Here is a 12,079-nt window from a genome sequence, read left to right as displayed (position 1 = left end):
CTGCCCTATCCTACTCTATTTATAAACATCTCTGACCTATCCTACTCTCTTCATAAACATCCCTGCACTACCCTACTCTCTTCATAAACATCTCTGCCCTATCCTACTCTCTTCATAGACATCCATGCCCTATCCTACTCTCTTCATAAACATCCCTGCCCTATCTTACTCTCTTCATAAACATCCCTGCCCTATCTTACTCTCTTCATAAACATCCATGCCCTATCCTACTCTCTTCATAAACATCCCTGCCCTATCCATACTCTCTTCATAAACATCCATGCCCTATCCTACGCTCTTCATAAACATATCTGCCCTATCCTACTCTCTTCATCAACATCCATGCCCTATCCTACTCTCTTCATGAACATTCCTGCCCTATCCTACTCTCTTCATAAACATCCATGCCCTATCCTACTTTCTTCATAAACATCCCTGCCCTATCCTACTCTCTTCATAAACATCCCTGCCCTGTCCTACTCTCTTCATCCACATCCATTCCCTATCCTACTCTCTTCATGAACATCCCTGCCCTATCCTACTCTCTTCATAAACATCCATGCCCTATCCTACTCTCTTCATAAACATATCTGCCCTATCCTACTCTCTTCATCCACATCCATTCCCTATCCTACTCTCTTCATGAACATCCCTGCCCTATCCTACTCTCTTCATAAACATCTCTGCCCTATCCTACTCTCTTCATAAACATCCCTGCCCTATCCTACTCTGTTCATAAACATCTCTGCCCTATCCTACTCTCTTCATAAACATCCCTGCCCTATCCTACTCTCTTCATAAACATCCCTGCCCTATCCTACTCTCTTCATAAACATCCCTGCCCTATCCTACTCTCTTCATAAACATCCCTTCCCTATCCTACTCTCTTTATGAAAATCCCTGCCCTATCTCACTCTCTTCATAAACATCTCTGCCCTATCCTACTCTCTTCATAAACATCCCTGCCCTTTCCTACTCTCTTCAATACCATCCCTGCCCTATCCTACTCTCTTCATAAACATCCCTGCCCTATCCTACTCTCTTCATAAACATCCCTGCCCTATCCTACTCTCTTCATAAACATCCCTGCCCTATCCTACTCTCTTCATAAACATCCCTGCCCTACCCTACTCTCTTCATAAACATCTCTGCCCTATCCTACTCTCTTCATAACCGTCCATGGCCTATCCTACTCTCTTCATAAACAACCCTGCCTTATCCTACTCTCTTCATAAACATCCATGCCCTATCCTACTCTCTTCATAAACATCCCTGCCCTATCCTACTCTCTTCATAAACATCCCTGCCCTATCCTACTCTCTTCATAAACATATCTGCCCTATCCTACTCTCTTCATCAACATCCATGCCCTATCCTACTCTCTTCATGAACATCCCTGCCCTATCCTACTCTCTTCATAAACATCCATGCCCTATCCTACTCTCTTCATAAACATTCCTGCCCTATCCTACTCTCTTCATAAACATCCCTGCACTACCCTACTCTCTTCATAAACATCTCTGCCCTATCCTACTCTCTTCATAAACATCCATGCCCTATCCTACTTTCTTCATAAACATCCATGCCCTATCCTACTCTCTTCATAAACATCCCTGCCCTATCTTACTCTCTTCATAAACATCCCTGCCCTATCTTACTCTCTTCATAAACATCCATGCCCTATCCTACTCTCTTCATAAACATCCCTGCCCTATCCATACTCTCTTCATAAACATCCATGCCCTATCCTACGCTCTTCATAAACATATCTGCCCTATCCTACTCTCTTCATCAACATCCATGCCCTATCCTACTCTCTTCATGAACATCCCTGCCCTATCCTACTCTCTTCATCAACATCCATGCCCTATCCTACTCTCTTCATAAACATTCCTGCCCTATCCTACTCTCTTCATAAACATCCCTTCCCTATCCTACTCTTTTTATGAAAATCCCTGCCCTATCTCACTCTCTTCATAAACATCTCTGCCCTATCCTACTCTCTTCATAAACATCCCTGCCCTATCCTACTCTCTTCAATAACATCCCTGCCCTATCCTACTCTCTTCATAAACATCCATGTCCTATCCTACTCTCTTCATAAACACCCCTGCCCTATCCTACTCTCTTCAATAACATCCCTGCCCTATCCTACGCTCTTCATAAACATCCCTGCCCTATCATACTCTCTTCATAAACATCCCTGCCCTATCCTACACTCTTCATAAACATCCCTGCCCTATCCTACTCTCTTCATAAACATCCCTGCCCTACCCTACTCTCTTCATAAACATCTCTGCCCTATCCTACTCTCTTCATAAACATCTCTCCCCTATCCTACTCTCTTCATAAACACCCCTGCCCTATCATACTATCTTCATATACATCCCTACCCTATCCTACTCTCTTAATAAACATCCCTGCCCTATCCTACTCTCTTCATAAACATCCCTACCCCATCATACCTTCTTCATAAACATCCCTGCCCTATCCTACTCTCTTCATAAACATCCCTGCCCTATCCTACTCTGTTCATAAACATCCCTGCCCTATCCTACTCTCTTCATAAACATATCTGCCCTATCCTACTCTTTTCACAAACAACCCTGCCCTATCCTACTCTTTTCACAAACAACCCTGCCCTATCCTACTCTCTTCATAAACATCCCTGCCCTATCCTATCATCTTTATGAAAATCCTTGCCCTATCCTACTCTCTTCATAAACATCTCTGCCCTATCCTACTCTCTTCATAAACATCACTGCCCTATCCTACTCTCTTCACAAGCATCTCTGCCCTATCCTACTCTATTTATAAACATCTCTGACCTATCCTACTCTCTTCATAAACATCCCTGCACTACCCTACTCTCTTCATAAACATCTCTGCCCTATCCTACTCTCTTCATAGACATCCATGCCCTATCCTACTCTCTTCATAAACATCCCTGCCCTATCTTACTCTCTTCATAAACATCCCTGCCCTATCTTACTCTCTTCATAAACATCCATGCCCTATCCTACTCTCTTCATAAACATCCCTGCCCTATCCATACTCTCTTCATAAACATCCATGCCCTATCCTACGCTCTTCATAAACATATCTGCCCTATCCTACTCTCTTCATCAACATCCATGCCCTATCCTACTCTCTTCATGAACATTCCTGCCCTATCCTACTCTCTTCATAAACATCCTTGCACTACCCTACTCTCTTCATAAACATCTCTGCCCTATCCTACTCTCTTCATAAACATCCATGCCCTATCCTACTTTCTTCATAAACATCCCTGCCCTATCCTACTCTCTTCATAAACATCCCTGCCCTGTCCTACTCTCTTCATCCACATCCATTCCCTATCCTACTCTCTTCATGAACATCCCTGCCCTATCCTACTCTCTTCATAAACATCCATGCCCTATCCTACTCTCTTCATAAACATATCTGCCCTATCCTACTCTCTTCATCGACATCCATGCCCTATCCTACTCTCTTCATGAACATCCCTGCCCTGTCCTACTCTCTTCATCCACATCCATTCCCTATCCTACTCTCTTCATGAACATCCATGCCCTATCCTACTCTCTTCATAAACATCTCTTCCCTATCCTACTCTCTTCATAAACATCCCTGCCCTATCCTACTCTGTTCATAAACATCTCTGCCCTATCCTACTCTCTTCATAAACATCCCTGCCCTATCCTACTCTCTTCATAAACATCCCTGCCCTATCCTACTCTCTTCATAAACATCCCTGCCCTATCCTACTCTCTTCATAAACATCCCTTCCCTATCCTACTCTCTTTATGAAAATCCCTGCCCTATCTCACTCTCTTCATAAACATCTCTGCCCTATCCTACTCTCTTCATAAACATCCCTGCCCTTTCCTACTCTCTTCAATACCATCCCTGCCCTATCCTACTCTCTTCATAAACATCCCTGCCCTATCCTACTCTCTTCATAAACATCCCTGCCCTATCATACTCTCTTCATGAACATCCCTGCCCTATCCTACTCTCTTCATAAACATCCCTGCCCTATCCTACTCTCTTCATAAACATCCCTGCCCTATCCTACTCTCTTCATAAACATCCCTGCCCTACCCTACTCTCTTCATAAACATCTCTGCCCTATCCTACTCTCTTCATAACCGTCCATGGCCTATCCTACTCTCTTCATAAACAACCCTGCCTTATCCTACTCTCTTCATAAACATCCATGCCCTATCCTACTCTCTTCATAAACATCCCTGCCCTATCCTACTCTCTTCATAAACATCCCTGCCCTATCCTACTCTCTTCATAAACATATCTGCCCTATCCTACTCTCTTCATCAACATCCATGCCCTATCCTACTCTCTTCATGAACATCCCTGCCCTATCCTACTCTCTTCATAAACATCCATGCCCTATCCTACTCTCTTCATAAACATTCCTGCCCTATCCTACTCTCTTCATAAACATCCCTGCACTACCCTACTCTCTTCATAAACATCTCTGCCCTATCCTACTCTCTTCATAAACATCCATGCCCTATCCTACTTTCTTCATAAACATCCATGCCCTATCCTACTCTCTTCATAAACATCCCTGCCCTATCTTACTCTCTTCATAAACATCCCTGCCCTATCTTACTCTCTTCATAAACATCCATGCCCTATCCTACTCTCTTCATAAACATCCCTGCCCTATCCATACTCTCTTCATAAACATCCATGCCCTATCCTACGCTCTTCATAAACATATCTGCCCTATCCTACTCTCTTCATCAACATCCATGCCCTATCCTACTCTCTTCATGAACATCCCTGCCCTATCCTACTCTCTTCATCAACATCCATGCCCTATCCTACTCTCTTCATAAACATTCCTGCCCTATCCTACTCTCTTCATAAACATCCCTGCACTACCCTACTCTCTTCATAAACATCTCTGCCCTATCCTACTCTCTTCATAAACATCCATGCCCTATCCTACTTTCTTCATAAACATCCCTGCCCTATCCTACTCTCTTCATAAACATCCCTGCCCTGTCCTACTCTCTTCATCCACATCCATTCCCTATCCTACTCTCTTCATGAACATCCCTGCCCTATCCTACTCTCTTCATAAACATCTCTGCCCTATCCTACTCTCTTCATAAACATCCCTGCCCTATCCTACTCTGTTCATAAACATCTCTGCCCTATCCTACTCTCTTCATAAACATCCCTGCCCTATCCTACTCTCTTCATAAACATCCCTGCCCTATCCTACTCTCTTCATAAACATCCCTGCCCTATCCTACTCTCTTCATAGACATCCCTTCCCTATCCTACTCTCTTATGAAAATCCCTGCCCTATCTCACTCTCTTCATAAACATCTCTGCCCTATCCTACTCTCTTCATAAACATCCCTGCCCTTTCCTACTCTCTTCAATACCATCCCTGCCCTATCCTACTCTCTTCATAAACATCCCTGCCCTATCATACTCTCTTCATGAACATCCCTGCCCTATCCTACTCTCTTCATAAACATCCCTGCCCTATCCTACTCTCTTCATAACATCCCTGCCCTATCCTACTCTCTTCATAAACATCCCTGCCCTACCCTACTCTCTTCATAAACATCTCTGCCCTATCCTACTCTCTTCATAACCGTCCATGGCCTATCCTACTCTCTTCATAAACAACCCTGCCTTATCCTACTCTCTTCATAAACATCCATGCCCTATCCTACTCTCTTCATAAACATCCCTGCCCTATCCTACTCTCTTCATAAACATCCCTGCCCTATCCTACTCTCTTCATAAACATATCTGCCCTATCCTACTCTCTTCATCAACATCCATGCCCTATCCTACTCTCTTCATGAACATCCCTGCCCTATCCTACTCTCTTCATCAACATCCATGCCCTATCCTACTCTCTTCATAAACATTCCTGCCCTATCCTACTCTCTTCATAAACATCCCTGCACTACCCTACTCTCTTCATAAACATCTCTGCCCTATCCTACTCTCTTCATAAACATCCATGCCCTATCCTACTTTCTTCATAAACATCCCTGCCCTATCCTACTCTCTTCATAAACATCCATGCCCTATCCTACTCTCTTCATAAACATCCCTGCCCTATCCTACTCTCTTCATAAACATCCATGCCCTATCCTATTCTCTTCATAAACATATCTGCCCTATCCTACTCTCTTCATCAACATCCATGCCCTATCCTACTCTCTTCATAAACATCTCTTCCCTATCCTACTCTCTTCATAAACATCCCTGCCCTATCCTACTCTCTTCATAAACATCCATGCCCTATCCTACTCTCTTCATAAACATCTCTGCCCTATCCTACCCTCTTCATAAACATCCCTGCCCTATCCTACTCTCTTCATAAACATCCCTGCCCTATCCTACTCTCTTCATAAACATCCCTTCCCTATCCTACTCTTTTTATGAAAATCCCTGCCCTATCTCACTCTCTTCATAAACATCTCTGCCCTATCCTACTCTCTTCATAAACATCCCTGCCCTATCCTACTCTCTTCAATAACATCCCTGCCCTATCCTACTCTCTTCATAAACATCCATGTCCTATCCTACTCTCTTCATAAACATCCCTGCCCTATCCTACTGTGTAATACCCCTCTACTCTCTCCTATATCTCTGTTTAATACCCCTCTACTCTCTCATATATCTCTATGTAATACCACCCTACTCTCTCCTATATCTCTGTGTAATACCCCTATACTCTCTCATTTATCTCTGTGTAATACCACTCTACTCTCTCTTTATCTATGTGTAATACCACTATACTCTCTCCTTTATCTCTGTGTAATACCACTCTACTATCTCCTTTATCTCTGTGTAATACCACTAAACTCTCTCCTTTATCTCTGTGTAATACCAATATACTCTCTCCTTTATCTCTGTGTAATACCACTCTACTCTCCTCTATATCTCTGTGTAATACCCCTCTACTCTCTCCTATATCTCTGTTTAATACCCCTCTACTCTCTACTATATCTCTGTGTGATACCACTCTACTCTCTCCTATATCTCTGTGTAATACCCCTCTACTCTCTCATATATCTCTATGTAATACCACTATACTCCCTCCTTTATCTCTGTGTAATACCACTCTACTCTCTCCTATATCTCTGTGTAATACAACTCTACTCTCTCCTTTATCTCTGTGTAATACCACTCTACTCTCTCCTATATCTCTGTGTAATACCACTCTACTCTCTCCTTTATCTCTGTGTAATACCCCTCTACTCTCTCCTATATCTCTGTGTAATACGCCTCTACTCTCTCCTTTATCTCTGTGTAATACCACTATACCCTCCCCTTTATCTCTGTGTAATACCACTATACTCTCCCCTTTATCTCTGTGTTATACCACTATACTCTCTCCTTTATCTCTGTGTAATACCACTCTACTCTCTCCTATATCTCTGTGTAATACCACTATACTCTCTCCTTTATCTCTGTGTAATACCACTCTACTATCCCTTTTATCTCTGTGTAATACCCCTCTACTCTCTAATATATCTCTGTGTAATACCCCTCTACTCTCTCATATATCTCTATGTAATACCACCCTACTCTCTCCTATATCTCTGTGTAATACCACTCTACTCTCTCTCTCTTTATCTCTGTGTAATACCACTATACTCTCTCCTTTATCCCGGTGTAATACAACTCTACTATCTCCATTATCTCTGTGTAATACCAGTCTACTCTCTCCTTTATCTCTGTGTAATACCCCTCTACTCTCTCCTATATCTCTGTGTAATACCCCTCTACTCTCTCCTTTATCTCTGTGTAATACCACTATACCCTCCCCTTTATCTCTGTGTAATACCACTATACTCTCCCCTTTATCTCTGTGTAATACCACTATACTCTCTCCTTTATCTCTCTGTAATACCACTCTCCTCTCCTCTATATCTCTGTGTAATACCACTCTACCATCCTCTATATCTCTGTGTAATACCACTCTACTATCTCCTTTATCTCTGTGTAATACCACTCTACTCCATCCTTTATCTCTGTGTGATACCACTCTACTATCTCCTTTATCTCAGTGTAATACACATCTACTCTCTCCTTTATCTCTGTGTAATACCACTCTACTCTCTCCTATATCTCTGTGTAATACCACTCTACTATCTCCTTTATCTCTGTGTAATTCCCCTCTACTCTCTCCTATATCTCTGTTTAATACCCCTCTACTCTCTCATATATCTCTATGTAATACCACCCTACTCTCTCCTATATCTCTGTGTAATACCCCTATACTCTCTCCTTTATCTCTGTGTAATACCACTCTACTCTCTCTTTATCTATGTGTAATACCACTATACTCTCTCCTTTATCTCTGTGTAATACCACTAAACTCTCTCCTTTATCTCTGTGTAATACCAATATACTCTCTCATTTATCTCTGTGTAATACCACTCTACTCTCCTCTATATCTCTATGTAATACCACTCTACTATCCTCTATATCTCTTTGTAATACCACTCTACTATCTCCTTTATCTCTGTGTGATACCACTCTACTATCTCCTTTATCTCTGTGTAATACCACTCTACTCTCTTCTTTATCTCTGTGTAATACCACTCTAATCTCTCCTATATCTCTGTGTAATACCACTCTACTATCTCCTTTATCTCTGTGTAATACCCCTCTACTCTCTCCTATATCTCTGTTTAATACCCCTCTACTCTCTCATATATCTCTATGTAATACCACCCTACTCTCTCCTATATCTCTGTGTAATACCCCTATACTCTCTACTTTATCTCTGTGTAATACCACTCTACTCTCTCTTTATCTCTGTGTAATACCACTATACTCTCCCCTTTATCTCTGTGTATACCACTATACTCTCTCCTTTATCTCTGTGTAATACCACTCTACTCTCCTCTATATCTCTGTGTAATACCACTCTACTATCCTCTATATCTCTGTGTAATACCACTCTACTATCTCCTTTATCTCTGTGTAATACCATTCTACTCTCTCCTTTATCTCTGTGTGATACCGCTCTACTATCTCATTTATCTCTGTGTAATACCACTCTACTCGCTTCTTTATCTCTGTGTAATACCACTCTACTCTCTCCTATATCTCTGTTTAATACCCCTCTACTCTCTCATATATCTCTATGTAATACCACCCTACTCTCTCCTATATCTCTGTGTAATACCCCTATACTCTCTCCTTTATCTCTGTGTAATACCACTCTACTCTCTCTTTATCTATGTGTAATACCACTATACTCTCTCCTTTATCTCTGTGTAATACCACTATACTATCTCCTTTATCTCTGTGTAATACCACTAAACTCTCTCCTTTATCTCTGTGTAATACCAATATACTCTCTCATTTATCTCTGTGTAATACCACTCTACTCTCCTCTATATCTCTGTGTAATACCACTCTACTATCCTCTATATCTCTGTGTAATACCACTCTACTATCTCCTTTATCTCTGTGTAATACCATTCTACTCTCTCCTTTATCTCTGTGTGATACCACTCTACTATCTCCTTTATCTCTGTGTAATACCACTCTACTCTCTTCTTTATCTCTGTGTAATACCCCTCTACTCTCTCCTATATCTCTGTGTAATACCCCTCTACTCTCTCATATATCTCTATGCAATACCACTATACTCTCTCCTTTATCTCTGTGTAATACCACTCTACTCTCTCCTATATATCTGTGTAATATCACTCTACTCTCTCCTATATCTCTATAAAATTCCACTCTACTCTCTCCTATATCTCTGTGTAATACCCCTCTACTCTCTCCTATATCTCTGTGTAATACCCCTCTACTCTCTAATATATCTCTGTGTAATACCCCTCTACTCTCTCATATATCTCTATGTAATACCACCCTACTCTCTCCTATATCTCTGTGTAATACCCCTATACTCTCTCCTTTATCTTTGTGTAATAGCACTCTACTCTCTCCTTTATCTATGTGTAATACCACTATACTCTCTCCTTTATCTCTGTGTAATACCACTCTACTCTCTCCTTTATCTCTGTGTAATACCACTCTACTCTCTCCTATATCTCTGTGTAATACCCCTCTACTCTCTCCTATATCTCTGTGTAATACCCCTCTACTCTCTCCTATATCTCTGTGTAATACCCCTCTACTCTCTCCTATATCTCTGTGTAATACCACTCTACTCTCTCCTATATCTCTGTGTAATACCCCTCTAATCTCTCCTATATCTCTATAAAATTCCACTCTACTCTCTCCTATATCTCTGTGTAATACCCCTCTACTCTCTCCTATATCTCTGTGTAATACACCTCTACTCTCTCCTTTATCTCTGTGTAATACCACTCTACTCTTCCTTTATCTCTGTGTAATACCACTCTACTCTCTCCTATATCTCTGTGTAATACCACTCTACTCTCTCCTTTATCTCTGTGTAATACCACTCTACTCTCTCCTTTATCTCTGTGTAATACCCCTCTACTCTCTCCTATATCTCTGCGTAATACACCTCTACTCTCTCCTTTATCTCTGTGTAATACCACTCTACTCTCTCCTTTATCTCTGTGTAATACCACTATACTCTCTCCTTATCTCTGTGTAATACCACTCTACTCTCTCCTTTATCTCTGTGTAATACCACTCTACTCTCTCCTATATCTCTGTGTAATACCCCCTCTACTCTCTCTATATCTCTGTGTAATACCCCTCTACTCTCTCCTATATCTGTGTAATACCCCTCTACTCTCTCCTATATCTCTGTGTAATTACCACCTCTACTCTCTCTCTATATCTCTGTGTAATACCCCTCTAATCTCTCCTATATCTCTATAAAATTCCACTCTAATCTCTCTATATCTCTGTGTAAACCCTTCTACTCTCTCCTATATCTATGTGTAATACACCTCTACTCTCTACCTTTATCTCTGTGTAATACCACTCTACTCTTTCCTTTATCTCTGTGTAATACCACTCTACTCTTCTCCTATATCTCTGTGTAATACCCTCTACTCTCTCCTTTATCTCTGTGTAATACCACTCTACTCTCTCCTTTATCTCTGTGTAATTACCCCTCTACTCTCTCCTATATCTCTGTGTAATACACCTCTACTCTCTCCGTATTCTGGTATACCACTCTACTCTCTCCTTTATCTCTGTGTAATACCACTCTACTCTCTCCTATAGCTCTGTGTAATTTACCACTCTACTCTCTCCTTTATCTCTGTGTAATACCACTATACTCTCTCCTTATCTCTGTGAAATACCACTCTACTCTCTCCTATATCTATGTGTAATACCCCTCTACTCTCTCTTATATCTCTATGTAATACCCCTCTACTCTCTCCTATATCTCTATAAAATTCCACTATACTCTCTCCTATATCTCTGTGTAATACCCCTCTACTCTCTCCTATATCTCTGTGTAATACCCCCTCTACTCTCTCCTATATCTCTGTGTAATACAACTCTACTCTCTCCTTTATCTCTGTGTAATACCACTCTACTCTCTCCTATATCTCTGTGTAATACCACTCTACTCTCTCCTTTATCTCTGTGTAATACCCCTCTACTCTCTCCTATATCTCTGTGTAATACGCCTCTACTCTCTCCTTTATCTCTGTGTCAATACCACTATAACCCTCCCCTTTATCTCTGTGTAATCCACTATACTCTCCCCTTTATCTGTGTTATACCACTATACTCTCTCCTTTATCTCTGTGTAATACCACTCTACTCTCTCCTATATCTCTGTGTAATACCACTATACTCTCTCCTTTATCTCTGGTAATACCACTCTACTCTCCCTTTATCTCTGTGTAATACCCCTCTACTCTCTCCTTAATCTCTGTGTAATACCCTCTACTCTCTCATATTCTCTATGTAATACCACCCTACTCTCTCCTATATCTCTGTGTAATACCACTCTACTCTCTCTCTTTATTTCTGTGTAATACCACTATACTCTCTCCTTTATCTCTGTGTAATACACTCTACTCTCTCCATTATCTCTGTGTAATACCACTCTACTCTCTCCTTTATCTCTGTGTAATACCCTCTACTCTCTCCT

This window comes from Oncorhynchus kisutch, linkage group LG7, assembly GCF_002021735.2.
Source record: "Oncorhynchus kisutch isolate 150728-3 linkage group LG7, Okis_V2, whole genome shotgun sequence".
NCBI classification, from domain to species: domain Eukaryota; kingdom Metazoa; phylum Chordata; class Actinopteri; order Salmoniformes; family Salmonidae; genus Oncorhynchus; species Oncorhynchus kisutch.
This window is presented reverse-complemented; position numbering follows the sequence as displayed.